Source organism: Astyanax mexicanus, chromosome 21 (genome assembly GCF_023375975.1).
Source record: "Astyanax mexicanus isolate ESR-SI-001 chromosome 21, AstMex3_surface, whole genome shotgun sequence".
Classification (NCBI taxonomy): domain Eukaryota; kingdom Metazoa; phylum Chordata; class Actinopteri; order Characiformes; family Acestrorhamphidae; genus Astyanax; species Astyanax mexicanus.
This window is the reverse complement of record NC_064428.1, coordinates 2,926,102-2,942,270: the sequence shown is the minus strand read 5'-3', so window position 1 is coordinate 2,942,270 and position 16,169 is coordinate 2,926,102. Positions and strand designations below refer to the sequence as shown.

At 35.4% G+C, this 16,169-nt stretch overlaps 1 protein-coding gene across 1 annotated transcript in view; it reads right to left on the bottom strand.

The window, feature by feature from the left end:
• Positions 1-16,169, bottom strand: part of LOC125785743 (uncharacterized) — a 399,129-nt gene that overhangs the window by 32,176 nt on the left and 350,784 nt on the right. The window lies entirely within an intron of this gene.

Here is a 16,169-nt window from a genome sequence, read left to right as displayed (position 1 = left end):
TATACACCCTATACACTCTATACACCCTATACACTCTATACAATCAATACACTCTATACACCCTATACACCCTATACACTCTATAGACTCTATACACTCTATAGACTCTATACACCCTATACACTCTATACACTCTATACACTCTATACACCCTATACACTCTATACACTCTATAGACTCTATAAACTCTATACACCCTATACACTCTATACACTCTATACACCCTATACACTCTATACACCCTATACACTCTATACACCCTATACACTCTATAGACTCTATATACTCTATACACCCTATTCACTCTGTATACACCCTATACACTCTATACACTCTATACACCCTATACACTCTATACACTCTATACACTCAATACACTCTATACACCCTATACACTCTATACACTCTATACACTCTATACACCCTACACACCCTATACATTCTATACACCCTATACCCCCTGTACACTCTATACACTCTATACACCCTATACACTCTATACACCCTATTCACTCTATACACTCAATACACTCTATACACCCTATACACTCTATACACCCTATACACTCTATAGACTCTATACACTCTATACACCCTATACACTCTATACACCCTATACACTCTATACACTCTATACACCCTATACACTCTATACACTCTATACACCCTATACACTCTATAGACTCTATACACTCTATACACCCTATACACTCTATACACTCTATACACCCTATACACTCTATACACTCTATACACCCTATACACTCTATACACTCTATACACCCTATACACTCTATACACTCTATACACCCTATACACTCTATACACCCTATACACTCTATACACTCTATACACCCTATACACCCTATACACTCTATACACCCTATACAATCTATACACTCTATACACCCTATACACTCTATACACCCTATACACTCTATAGACTCTATAAACTCTATACACCCTATACACTCTATACACCCTATACACTCTATACACTCTATACACTCTATACACCCTATACACTCTATACACCCTATACACTCTATACACTCTATACACCCTATACACTCTATACACTCTATACACCCTATACACTCTATACACTCTATACACCCTATACACTCTATACACTCAATGCACTCTATACACCCTATACACTCTATACACCCTATACACTCTATACACTCTATACACCCTATACACTCTATACACCCTATACACTCTATAGACTCTATATACTCTATACACCCTATTCACTCTGTATACACCCTATACACTCTATACACTCTATACACTCTATACACTCTATACACTCAATACACTCTATACACCCTATACACTCTATACACTCTATACACCCTATACACTCTATACACTCTATACACCCTACACACCCTATACACTCTATACACCCTATACACCCTATACACTCTATACACCCTATACACTCTATACACCCTATTCACTCTATACACTCAATACACTCTATACACGCTATACACGCTATACACTCTATACACCCTATACACTCAATACACTCTATACACTCTATACACCCTATACACTCTATACACTCTATACACCCTATACACTCTATACACCCTATACACTCTATACACCCTATACACTCTATACACCCTATACACTCTATACACTCTATACACCCTATACACTCTATACACTCTATACACCCTATACACTCTATACACCCTATACACTCTATACACCCTATACACTCTATACACTCTATACACCCTATACACTCTATAGACTCTATACAACCTATCCACTCTATACACTCTATACACCCTATACACTCTATACACTCTATACACCCTATACACTCTATACACTATATACACCCTATACACTCTATACACTCTATACACCCTATACACTCTATACACCCTATACACTCTATACACCCTATACACTCTATACACCCTATACACTCTATACACTCTATACACCCTATACACTCTATACACTCAGTACACACACTGCACAGGGTTCTGCATATAATGAAGGCCCAGTTAAGGAGTTAGAGAGGGTTATTTTTCAGTCAGGAGATGAAGAGAAACTATTCTTCAGTTTCCATGCTGGCACTATAATCAGATAAACACATGAACACCCGTTTATTTGCTGTTTTATTTCACTATAAGCAGCTACAGGTACCTGAATGGAAATGATGAACCATTTATAGGGGTTTGTTTAAAGATTAAAGCTTTAACAAAGCTAAAGAATAAACAGCTATGTGGGCTTCTTATCTTAAGTGCCATATCTGTTCTGGAATTAGTGTTAAAGGTGTTGAATTCAAGTGCTAAAGTGCTTTATATTATATTATAGAACTTTATCAATGAATGTGAATAGGTTCACAATATTTGCGAACAGGAAATAAAACTCAAAGCTGTAACTCAGTGAGGAGCAGTGTAGATACACTTTGTTCTTTATATGTCTGTTTATTATTGAGCCAAATAGGAGGGAGAATAGTAGTGGAGAGTCAGGTGCAACTCTCAAAAAACGCTGATATTTCGTCTGACTTGAGTTCCTAAAGCTGCCTGTGTTGGTGTGATAGCTATAGCTAAATCTTTTTAGTAAAGTTCATAACCATTTTTTTTAGTTGCCAGACTACGTACATGTTTTTTGGCACGGTAAAACAGCAGTGTTGTTTTTAAAAATATAAAAAAATATAAAAGATTCACATTTTCATGCTTACATTTTTCGAATAAGTGCTTTAAATGTTCATAATTATACAATAAATGACATTTCTAAAAGATGGAGGTCAGAAGTTTGGAGACAGTTAGGAGTGATTCTCTGTAATTAGCACTCCTAATCCTGCTTTTCTGTGGGAGAAAGTGAAGCCAGGGCAGCCTCTTAATCCCTCGGTATATATATACATATTGTTGCAAAGCAACAGGAATGGTAGCAGAACAAAAGATCAAATGGCACACAAATCATGAAACATGTGAGCAAGATGGCGTGAGAGTAGAGAAGACTGGAAGAAGAAAGCTGGGTATGGGTGGGACTGACCCGGGGCAGGTGGCAGAAGCTGGATGGCGGCGTCTGGTTTATGGCGGGTGGGAGCAAAGCCTGAAGGTCAAACATCCATCAGTGTCCGGCCGGGCAGATGGGCCGTCATTAACTCAAAGAGACAAATATAGAGATGGGATTTGTTCTGATTACATTACTGAAGTTGAGAAAATCTTAAACAGTTATTAGAAGGCAGTTTATGACCCTGACTACAACAGCAAAAACACTGTAAAATCACAGCAAATTACTGACTACTAGTTGCAGTATTTTTTACAGTAATGTAAACAAATCAGTGAAAATCACAGAAATAACAACTTTATACTGTGAAATCACAGCAGCCTAAATCACACTATTACAGTGATGTAGCTGTAATCACACGTACGCGTACAATAAAGACCTGTAATCACAATACAGCATCTCCTGTAACTTTACTCTAGATTACAACGAAGTTACGTGTGCCCAACCCCTAACTTAACTTCAGTGTGCAGCCTTTACGATCAGAGATACCGTCCCTGTGTATTCAATTACTACCTTAAAAATGAGTCAAATTATTGTCAGTATGCTGTTTTTAGTTGACGCTGGGGCAAGCATGCGGAGGCGGACACAAATGCAAATAAGTATTTATTTAAGGAACAGAAAACAATTAAACAAACAAAAGTAAGGACTAAAGAAACAAGGGAAGAATGCATAAAGACAAAGAAACAAAAGAAGCACGAGACCTGACTGACGCTAGAACCAACACTGAAAACACACGAAACAGAAAACACACTGACTATAAGTGGGTCAATGGCGTATAAGGATTTTCAACATGTCAATTTTAAAATACAAAAAATAAGAGTATCTGTTGCAATTGTTCAAAAATGTTAAATGTTGTGAACACATAAACTCATATTAAAATGTTAGATTGAGTGATTTTAGTGTATTTTTATTTAGAAGAATTGGCCTTTGCCTTACAAAATGTCATGTGGTGCGACTGTGATTTATGTTAAAATCAATACATTTCCTTAATATACTTTATTTTTATTTTACAAATTCCCACTATTATAAAGTGTCTATAAATAAAGTATTTGCATTATTTATTTCTATTAGTTTTTGTAAGTAATGATCTGATTTTTTTTTTTTTGTGTCACAATTACTGGCTATAATGTAGTTCATAGGGTAATTTTCCTGTAAATCCATTAAAACTATTAAAATGTGTTCTAAAATACAACTTCAGCATACAGTATCAATAGTTAATATTTCAGCAACAGAAAATGGATACTTTATTTTAAATTTAATACAGTTACTGTTATTATAGGTTACACCATGTGATGAGTGGTCGCTCCAAATGACATAAAGTATTGTATCATTACTATTAAACTATTAAAAGAGATCAATAAACAATAAATTCAACAAAATAAATAAATACAAAAATAGAATTCCATACAAAACCAGAATTGTTTTCTAAATTTTTTTCCCAATTTCTCCCTAATTTACATGACCAATTACCCAACTCACTCATTCAGACTTCCTCTATCACTAGTGATTCCCCCCAACACCAGGAGGATGAAGACTAGCAGACGCAGCCTTGTGCTGATCCACATCACCCTAAAATGATGAGGGAAAGAGCACCAAGAGCAAGACCAATTTTGCTCTCTCATGGCTCCAGCAGCTGATGGCAAGCTGCATGACTGTGATTTGAACTGACAATCTCCTGATCATAATGGCAGCGTTTAGCCCGCTGGACAACTCAGAGCCCTGATTTAAACCAGATTCAATTAAAGTATCAAAGATTTCTCATGAACACAAATGTTTCACAATTTATTTATTTATTTATTTATTTATTTTTACAAAAATCTCATCACAATGTAATACGTGTAATACATAAGTGTTACGATGTGTTGTAAGTGCAGCGAACATTATGGCTTTGTTAAGAACATTTACTTCTAGAATTGAATAAACAGGTTTGAGGGTGCATTGTGTCAGTACCTATGTAACTATGTTGGAGAAAGCTTTCTAAACGTTACTAGATGTTCTCAATTGTTACAATAGTTTTTTTGCTTGTTTCTGGTTGCACTTTAACCACTAAGGGGGAACAAAATAAATACAAACTTATTTTAAACCTTTTCTTCATCATCATCTTATCATCTGTAGTTTTTTTTTTTTTTTTTTTTGCCCCGCCACCACCCCCCCTCTTCAGAGGACTAAAAATACTTTATTTTTTATTACTTGTTAAACCCCTCCTATATCCCACCACACAACTCTTCCAACTTCACCACAAAAAAAGGGAGAGAGAGAAAGAGAGAGAGAGAAAAGCATAAAGGAAAATAAATAAATAAATAAATAAATAAATAATACCAATATATACATAGGCATATACAAACACATATATATATATATATATATATATATATATATATATATATATACACACAACTCAGAAAGCTCACCCCCATGTTGCAGAGGCCACTGCCGAGCGGGGCTGGTCACCCATATCGTACGATGGAGCTACTCACTGGGGACCAGAGAGATTCAAATGCGGCCAATTGATCTTTTGAGGTTGCAGACATTCTTTCCAGACTAATGTGGTCTAAAAGTACATTTCTATAATGAGAGATACATAATTCATTTTTTGATTTCCACTTCATAAGAATAATTTTCTTAGCAATGCATAAGACAGTAAGAACTATGTGTGATATATTTGTTTCCATGTTTAATTCACTTACATCACCTAAAATACACAGTTTTGATGAAACTGGGATGCCACAGTTAAACCAGGTGGATAAGTCTTTACATATCATTTGCCAAAACCTCTGAACAGGCATGCAATACCAAATAGCATGCATATAGTTTTCGATATGATTGCCGTTACAGTTAGTGCATATATTTGTTTCTCTTAGAGCCATCTGGAACATCCTATGCCCTGTGTAATGTGTTCTATGCAAGATTTTGTATTGTATAAGTTGTAAATTTTGATTTTTAGTAATTTTAAAAGTATTCTAACATATCTCTGTCCAAAAGTTTTCATCTGGGTTCATGGAAAGATCTTGCTCCCATTTTATGATTGGGAGGGATATTGAATCATTAATTTTCAATAATAACTTATATATTTTTGATAACAATTTAGGAGTACAAATATTTAAAAAATCTATTATCAGTACAGGGATTTCTAATTTTAGATTCTTTAAATTAAATCTTGCTTGTATAATGGACCTCAATTGCTGATATTCAAGAAATTTGCTACGGCTGATTCCATATTTTAAAATAAGATCTTCAAATGAAATAAAAGTCCCGTCATGAATAACATGTTCTAAATTCTGTATTCCTTTCTCTTGCCATTCTAAAAAAATCAGTACTGTTTTTTTCCTACATATATCTGGGTTGTTCCAAATGGGTGTCCTTTTACATGGGATTAGTGAGGACTCCGCTATCTTTAAAAAATCCCACCAGGCTGTCAGAGTGGTATTTATATTAAGGCTTTTAAAGCAATTAAAATTTTTAATACTGGAGCTAATAAAAGGTAGGTCAGAGATTTTCAGTTTACCACATAATGTTTGTTCTAGATCCTGCCATGGGCTGTCTGAAGGGTTTGATTGGATCCATCTTAAAACATACTGTAGTCTATTGGCTAAAAAATAGTGAAAAAAGTTGGGAAGTTCTAGACCGCCACAGCATTTTGGCTTTTGTAAATAATTTTTGTAATAATTTTTTGTTTTTAAAATCGAATAAAACATATTTTTGGGTCCATATTGCCCAGCTCTACACCTCCCTATAGCTAATTTGTGCAGCATCTGAAGACAAAACCTGGTGAATTTAAAGGTGCCCCTAACAGTTGTTAATTTGCCTGGAATCTTTACATCATATTTCTGAACTCTCTCAATAGCAAAAAAAAAAAAAGGCTCTGTCTCAATTCAGGGGCTGCATCCTTCGAAGGACGCGGTCTACGAAGGATGGGTAGGCTGCAGCGGCTCTACTGAAATTTCCTACGGAGTATTTCCTGTTTCCTGTTTGAGATTCTACCTGCCACAACTAAAGTCAGAGCTGAGAAATGAGCCAGAGATTTTGACTCTCGTTTTGCTTCAGACCAAAAAATACCAAATTAATTAAGTCCAGGTGCAATTACTTAAATATTTTATATGTGAACGGGTGGAACTGAACATAAACAAATAAAAGTGCGTTTGAAATGAAGTTGGAAAAAAGAGAATAAATTAGAATAAAGTATTATGTTATATAATTTATTATATATATTATATATATAGTATTATGTATTTTATATATATATATAAATACTATATATATAAACTAAACAATACTTATAAATAAACTAAATAATACATACACACACACACACACACACACACACACACACACACACATATATATATATGATTTAGTTTATGTAAATAAATATATAAGTATTTATATATCTATAAACTATTAACAACATAAACATGATACTACATATATAAACTAAATAATACTATATATATATATATATATATATATATATATATATATATAAACTAAATAATATAAATGATATAATATATAAATAAGATTTATAATATCTATTTATAAATCTATAAACTACATAATACAGCCGACTCCTCTGCTGACTCCGCCCTTTTCTTGCTGAAATAAGCCGGCGCGCAATGAATCTTGGGATACTGTAGGCTGTGAAGAATACACCCGGTGCATCCTTCGTTTCCGAGGAAAGGGTGCAGCCCCTGAATTGAGACACAGTAATAGTGGACCCTGATTTTTTGTGTACTTGCTGCGGAATTAGATTTATGGCGAACGGATTTTACTTTGCTTGACAGCGGCATCTGGTAAAATAGATTCACAGTTACATAATTCTTTTTTTATATATATATATACACATTTACAGTTTTTGCATTTTTATAATTATATTTTACAAAGATTAAACATTATCTGTAATTTTGACTCAAAATGACTCAAACTGCATTAAAATATTTTCCAAAAAAATACTAAAATATAGTCCTTTATGTGTACATGTCATCAACTAAATATAAAAGCACAAAAAGTGACAATCTAGCTGTGGCGTGAGGAGGCGGGGGAGTTGTGGGTCCGCCCCACACCAGAGCGCAAAGCCATGCCTGCCTCAGCTGGTCCGCATGAGGACTGATTGAGCCGCCAGCTGGGACAGGCATATATACTCAGCCTCAGCCCTCATTTAGGGAGACTTTCACTGGGGAGCTGAGGGCTGAGGCTGCACGGACTGTAAAGTAAAGACTAAGAAGTTAAATCTACAGACTCTAGAGCCCCATTGGGCCTAGTTATGGTTTAAGTTTATGTTTTGGGTGTGGTGGAGGGCGTTGGAAACAAATAAAGGTATGATTTGAGTTCATTTAATCCCCGTGTCTGTGTATCTCTGTGTGCTTCCTCCTTCTGGGTCACAGTGGTCACGCCCCTAACCCCAGGGGCCTACCACACTAGCCCATATATCTATCATGGAAAACACTCTGCAATGGTCGCATCACATGACGTTTGGTCATCACGTGATGTTTTCAAGTTCAGTCAGAATTTACAGGCAGAGAATTGGCCACATAAACAAAATAAGCTAACTTCCCACAAAAGGTCACTATTAAATTTATAATCAAAATATATATTTGTAAAAATAACTTAATATTCATTCTTTTTTTGAGATCATACCACATGATATCCAAATGTGGCAACTACACACCAGCTGTTAAAAAGGTTATTTTTTATCAAATTTGAGAGAGAGTTACAAACTTGCTTGCAGCTTCCACAGGTCCCTGGCAAACTGGTAAATGATGCAACTTCCTGTATTTAAATTGGTTTTAACATAAAGGTCCCAAAGTAGTAGTTCACCACATGATATTCTATTCTATTTTTATCAAAATTTTGGACACATCTCTTCTCATTCAATGTTTTCTTTCTTACAGTGAGTCTTGCTAAAATGATGAGAGGCAGAAGGAAACACAGAGCGCTCTGAAATACTGGAATCCACAACTTTACCACTGTTAGAAATATGCTTACAAATTTTACTATAATTAATACTTTCATTTAATTAATACTAATCAAGCTAAGGAAGTATAATCAATTGCATTACTATAAGCCCAATGCTTATAAAGTTAATGAAGTATAATTAAATGCATTATAAATAAAGGTGTGATACTGTGGTAGGCAACATGGCATGGCTTGCCCCAATGACCAAGAGGCCAGCTGAAGGGAAGGTGTTGACATGTTACGAGCAGAGCAGAGGAGAGCAGCTGAGACAGTAGCAACAAACTGCTTCTCTATTTTAACTGTCCTTAACTTGCAAAATCTGGCCCTTAGCGCCTGGTCATGAAGACCAGTCAGTTGTTAGCCAAACTGTATGTGTGAGATTAATTTAGAATTGCAGGACCTACTGTCAGCTATAATGAACGAAAATTCATTTAGCTAACTAGTGATCTAGAAGCAGATGGATCTGGTGCAACTTCACTGTGCAACAAGGTGCCTGGTAATAAAATCACTGATCAAAAATAGTAAAAAAAACAGCAGCACTTGTTGACTGGAGAATTTCAGATTTATTGACAATACAAAAATAACCATAACTAGTTATCTAGAAGCTGGATGTAGAGGATAGACAGAATTTAGTACAACACTGGGTAATGTTGGTAGTTTAAAGCAGTTTTTTAACCCTGATCTCTGCCCTAAAACTGTGTTTTCCATCAGATCCAAATGATTAGCTAATAAACATACTGAGTTCACCTGTTAAAATCTCTTAACCCCCTATGCAGCCTAAATGAATCATCATGTATATCCAGCAGTGTATTAGACACATCATACCATCACTTACTTTATTATGTGCATTTAAACAGAGGAAGCTCTAGAATATGCAGAACAGTGGGAGTATGCAGTAGAATATGTAAGAACAGGGTTAAGAAACACTGATCTAACCTGACTTAAGAGACCACATGTCCTGACGTTTATATTAACTTCTGCCAAAAATCTCTATGAAACGTAGTTACATTCTCTCAGTAGAAAAAAATTAAAAGCGCAGGACCCAATTTTTTTTTAAAGAGTGGAGAAAATGAAAATATACAACAGAATTGACATACAATACATGATCATAATAATAATAATAATGATAATAATAATAACCAAATCTGTTATATAATTTTAAGTATAAGGTGATAACTGATCAGTTTTTGTGATATATATATAATTCAGACATTGCATGCATAATGTTTTTCTAACAACAGTAACTGTAACGAGGAGTAACATGTTTAGGTTGTAAAAAGTCACCCTTTCTTGGGTGTTAACTATTAATAAGCAAAAAATAGAAAAAATAGATTATTTGTGATAAAAAATAATTCCACAATAGGGTGGGCTTTGGTTCATATTAGCAAATGTGTCCCTCCCAATATCAAGCCCGCTCCTACGCCCTTGGGAATGATAAACAGAATCCAGCCATTGCAGTGTTGTCTTTATATTATATCCCCATAATCTAAAACTGGTAAAAAAGTTGCTTCAATGAATTTTTTCTTAGCCTGTTGAGTGAAGCAAGAGCGGTTCCTAAAATAAAATCCAAGTTTCAACTTTAGCTTTTTAGTGATATACTCAATATGTGTTTTAAAAGAGAGCTTATCATCTAGCACAGGGGTATTTTATTAGAATTCAGTTCGGTCCAGTAAGAGAAAAATTTCTCCAGGCCGAGGTCCGGACCGTCGCCATTTTTAACTTGTGTTATGATTCAGTTTTATATCCTGTTTACTGAAGAAGCCTATAGTACTTCTGTCAGTGTTTTATTTCATCAACAACTGAAAGACAAAACAAATTACACATACTAGTATATTTCAACAATATGTATTGTTTTAAATAGACCTGTCACAATAATTACATTATCAACCATCATAAAATAAATAGAAACACCCTGAACTTATTGAGTCCATTAATGTGAATCTGTATGTTAACTTTGTTTAAAAATGCTATATTTATTCTATTTGATTTTATTTATATTAGATTTAGGCCTGCCTGTCATGATAATTACATGAATAACAAATCATACAATATATGAAGAAATGTTTGCTGAACTTGGCCAAAATATCTGCTTTTTAAAAAAAAAAAAAAAAAGCAGTTTATTTGATTTCATATTATTACTGTATCAGACTTTATTATGTTGTGGGTAAAACTGATGGGGAAAGGTGCCAATGCTTTTTGTCCCCTGGGGGTTGCTGTAGTGTTGAGGTAGGGTTGTTTTGGGAGTAGGGAGAGCGCGCCTGCGAGCGAGGGTTTTTTCCTTGCTGAGTTTTTCTGATCAGGTGGAGTAAAGTGGGCTATTTTTTACTCTTGTCTCGGTTGTTTCTCTTTAATTCCTCCAAGTAACACCATGAGGTTACATTACTGTTAATATGTTTTATAAAGTTAGTATCTTAATTTTTTTTCTGGTGCGCACCATCTGTATTCTTATCTTTTCTCACTTTATTCTCCCACTTCTCACCGTCTGCTTCGCCTGTGTGGCTCCACGCTTTCGCCTGTGTGGCTTTCGCATCTGCACAGATCTGATTGCTGAGGAGAGCGTTTTAACAGCACACCTGATTGGTCTGTAAGTTTACTGCGCTGTAAACCACGTAAACCATAAAGACAATAAACGTTCCGCCACTTTAAACAAACGCTGTCAGAATTAAATCCTTCTCAGTAGTTTATTGGTTTGGGTCCGGATTGGACACGTCTGGGACTGGATCCGGACCGCGCTCCGCCTATTAGTGACCCCTGATCTAGCATAAAGTATTTATAAGATGAAACTAATTCTATTGACTTTCCAGACAGTGTACATATTTGAGAGACATGTAGGTCATGTGTCAGATTTTTGGAAAACAGCATATATTGTGTTTTCTGATCATTAAGGACTAATCGTAGATCATTAAAATTATGCTGAACTATCACAAATGCTTCCTGTAACTTTGAAAGGGCTTGTACTTGTGATGAAGCACTGCTATAAATAATAGTATCATCTGCATAAAAGTGCATATTGGTGTTGGAAATATTACTACTTAGATTATCTATATATATAGTAAACAACAAGGGGCCTAAAATAGAACCCTGTGGCACTCCAGCACTGATAGATAATCTTATCTGAAAGAACCCCCTCAAAGAGTACCCGCTGACATCCATTACTTAAGTAATTATTAAACAAACCAGTCGCACTATCAGACAGTCCAATACTAGATAGGCGAAACAATAGTATATCATGATTCACGGTGTCAAATGCTTTTGATATATCTATGAATAGGGCAGCACATGATTCCCTACAATCAAGAGCACAACTTACATCATTAAGTACTTGGGTGGTAGCTGTAGTGGTACTATGTTTTTTCCGAAAACCAGATTGGGAAACAGACAAAATATTATAAGTAGATAGAAACTGCTTTACTTGATCTGAATCTAAGGATTCAAGAATTTTAGCTAATACTGACAATTTAGAAATTGGGCGATAATTGTCTAGTTTAAAATTATCACCTCCCTTGAACAAGGACTAAACTATAGCAGATTTCCAAATCTCTGGCACACAATTCTGCTCCAATGATAAGTTTAAAATGTAAGTAAGTGGTTCAACAATAATATCAGCTGCAAGTTTCAAAAATAATGGTTCAATCTCATCAGATCCTGCAGGTTTTCTAGTATCCAACTTTTTAAGTATTGACGAGACCTCATTTCCCATTACTGGTCTAAAATTAAGCTGAGGGTTATCTTTTACTCCTGTACATTTTTGATCCAATACATTCTGATTTTGCCAAGAGTTAAATATAGACCCAGAGGAAATGAAATGCTTGTTAAAGCAATTCACCATTTCCATTCTATCTGTAACTCGATGATTGTTTACAATGAATTGATTAGGAAGTTTACAGCATGATGGGATAGGAGACAATGACTTTATCGTTTTCCAGAACTTTGTTGGATTATTTAAACTCCTTGATGTTTCATCTAGATAAAATTGTGATTTAGCTTTTCGAACAGAAGTCGTACATCTATTTCTCAAAGACCGAAAATCCAACCAATCTACATCCAGATAAGATTTCCTTGCTTTAGCCCAAGCTAAATTTCTTTTATGGATAAGTTCTGACAATTCATCTGAAAACCAAGGATTGTCCCGGCCTTTCACTCTGAAACTCCTTAAAGGGGCATTCCAAAAAGAGTTTGGAAATAGGCCCATGCTGTTTCAACATCAGGAATTAAGAACAATTTTTTAAAATCACATAAAAACACATCATGCAGAAACCCTTGTCTATAAAAAAATTTAAGACTTCGCTTCCTAATAATGCGGGGTATAGATTTAGGCATTTTACTATTTCTGACAGCAGCAACTACACAGTGATCACTAACATCATTTGGAAAGATTCCTATATGAGTAAATCTGTGAGGCTCATTTGTTAAAATAAGATCAATTAAAGTGGATTTACTTGCCTTGTAGGGGCATTTACAAGCTGTGTTAAATTTACAGAGTCGCAGTATGTTTTAAATTCATTTGAACCTGATGATAAGGTAAAAGGGTTTCACTGATTTTTTTCTTCTTCTGCTTTTAAAAAGAATGTGCTTTGAAGAACAATCCTTCAAGCTCATGAGATCTATTATATGTAAGGCCACACACTGTGAAGGTGCTGTAAACAAAATTAGCCTACTTTACTGATCACCCAGGAGGCTGAAAGTTCGCCTTTGATTCTTTAGTTTGCCAAAATGCTTTTTTAGCATCTTGCACTGGATGAACACTAAATTATCAACTATATATATATCTCTTTTGCAAGTTCATAACAATATACTACTATTCATCATATTTATAAAACTTCAGACAACACAGAAATCTTATTTTCCTGCTTCATTACTAATTTTTTACTTTAGATTCCCTGTCATGAATATGTCCACCGTTTCATGGCACACTGCTTGACAGTGTGGACAGTTACAGGGAAAAAATGGCAATTACTTGTATTTCGCCTCTGCTGAATACAGAGATAATGTAAGAAATATTAAAATTAGTGAAATGAATAGTGAACATGTTAAAAGTGTCTTCAGTCTGTTAAACATAAAACAGTAGGAAGGTTGTGATGTTACTGATATAAAAGGTGAGGTTATTATAAGATGGCAGGGGTTCTTGTTTAAATTTTTTTAATAAATAGTAAATAAGTTAATGATTAATACAAAATAAATAAATATTTGTATGATGTTTAAACAGCTATGCTGCGGGCACAAAAGGCATGAAATATTGATACTGACACTAGTTTATTTATATGCAGATCATTCAATAACTTAACGATAACAATACATTCATGAATGGACATGAACATTCATAATTTATATATATATATATATATATATATATATATATATATATATATATATATATATATAAATTATAATATAAAATATAAAAAATATCATATAATATGCATTATATAATTCAAAAGGCAGACAGAGATAAATATGATATATTGTAGAAAATATATAAAACTGTGGGAGTGATGCTGAGTAATCGAACCAAAAGAAAAACGGTGATATCTCTCATCGCTATGGCAACCACGGGAAATGGCGGCAAGCTCAGCATCCACCGCTCCTTCAGAACCATCACAACCGCCGCCGCCGCACCAAACCCGGGGACACGCTCCCGCCGCTCCCGCTGTGTATCACCTGAATCTTATTCTCTCTCTGTGACCGAACCGCGCGCTGTTATGTGCTGTTATCTCCCCGGATGATCTATAAAAGCGTCGCGTTCTTAATTCTGCAGCTTCTTTCCCAGTTTGTTCTCAGTCTGCGCGATGCGGCGGGTCCTCACAGGTGTTGTGCTGAATTCCGAGTCTCCGCCAGGATCCGACTCCCCTTCTCGTGGACGCTTCAGATTCAGGGAATGCTGATCTACACTTCGGAGGAAAAGCCTGAATCTGAAAACCTAATACATTTCAGCAACACAAACACCTGTCTAAATAAAATCTGCAGTGCTTTTATTTGGACTGGTTTTAACACAAGTAAACATTTTGTGCATATATAACCAATATCAATAAGCCCCTTCTTTATAAGCGATTTATTTTCTTAAAAAAAGTAAACTCCCACTATTAATGGCAATGGCAAAGGTGCCAGATATGCAAAAAAAAAAAAGGTTTAATTAAGTTTTTTTATTATTCACAGCATGATCCATTTCTGTAATACTGCATATGTTGATTTATTCTTGAGCTAGTCTTAAGGCCACATGAAGTTTGGAGGTCTGTAGTGATGGACTCTGCAGAAGTTTGGTTCTCCTATGCTCCTTAGCATCCGCTGACCCCGCTCTGTTATTTTACACTTCCTGTGTTGCACAGGTGCTGCACCCTATTACAGTATCACACTGGAGTTCACTGAGCTCCTGAGAGAGACCCATTCTTTCACCTATGTTTGTAGAAGTAGATGTGCCTAGGTGTTCAGCTTCTGCCTTTGTAGGACATGACTGATAACAAGGTCCATGATTGTGGCCCTTGTATAAAATCTACTTTATAGTTCGTGGCAACTGGTTTAACAATTTTGAATGAAAAAAATTAGCAATAACCTAATGTCTAGATGTTTTGGTTGGGTAGGACAGTACAGCTGCTATAACGTCAATGCATTTTGATCAACATGACAACTAATAAACGATTGATAATGTGGAAACAGTCTTGAGCTTCACTGAGCCACAGGAGGAACATATTTGTGCCCCAATGCAATTTTTGTGCCCCATGTCATCACATGAAGTGAGCAGATATATATAAATGTTATCCTCGTATTTTTCGTAAGCAATACTGCTAAATGTGAAATCAATAAAAAAGATACAATTTAAGAAATTGTTATTTATAAATGAAACCGTCGAAATAACGAGCGTGTACCTGTCGTGCCCGCACTGTTGCGGGTTTTAGCGGAGTGTAAGAATTCGGCACCACACCTGGCGCCTGTGTCAATTCCAGTTCTAATGTGCAGGTACCAGAACCGAACCGCGGAATCTTTTATAGTTGAATGAAAAAATAAAATATTGGCTTCTAAGCGAAATGAAATGACTCGTATTAGGGGATTAGTTAATACGTTGTGCGGTAGCGCGCGTGTGTGCGCGCGCTAAGCGTAGGATAACGTGTGCATGAGTGAGCAGGAGAGAGAGAGAGAGAGAAAGGGAGAGAGAGAAAGGGAGAGAGAGAGGC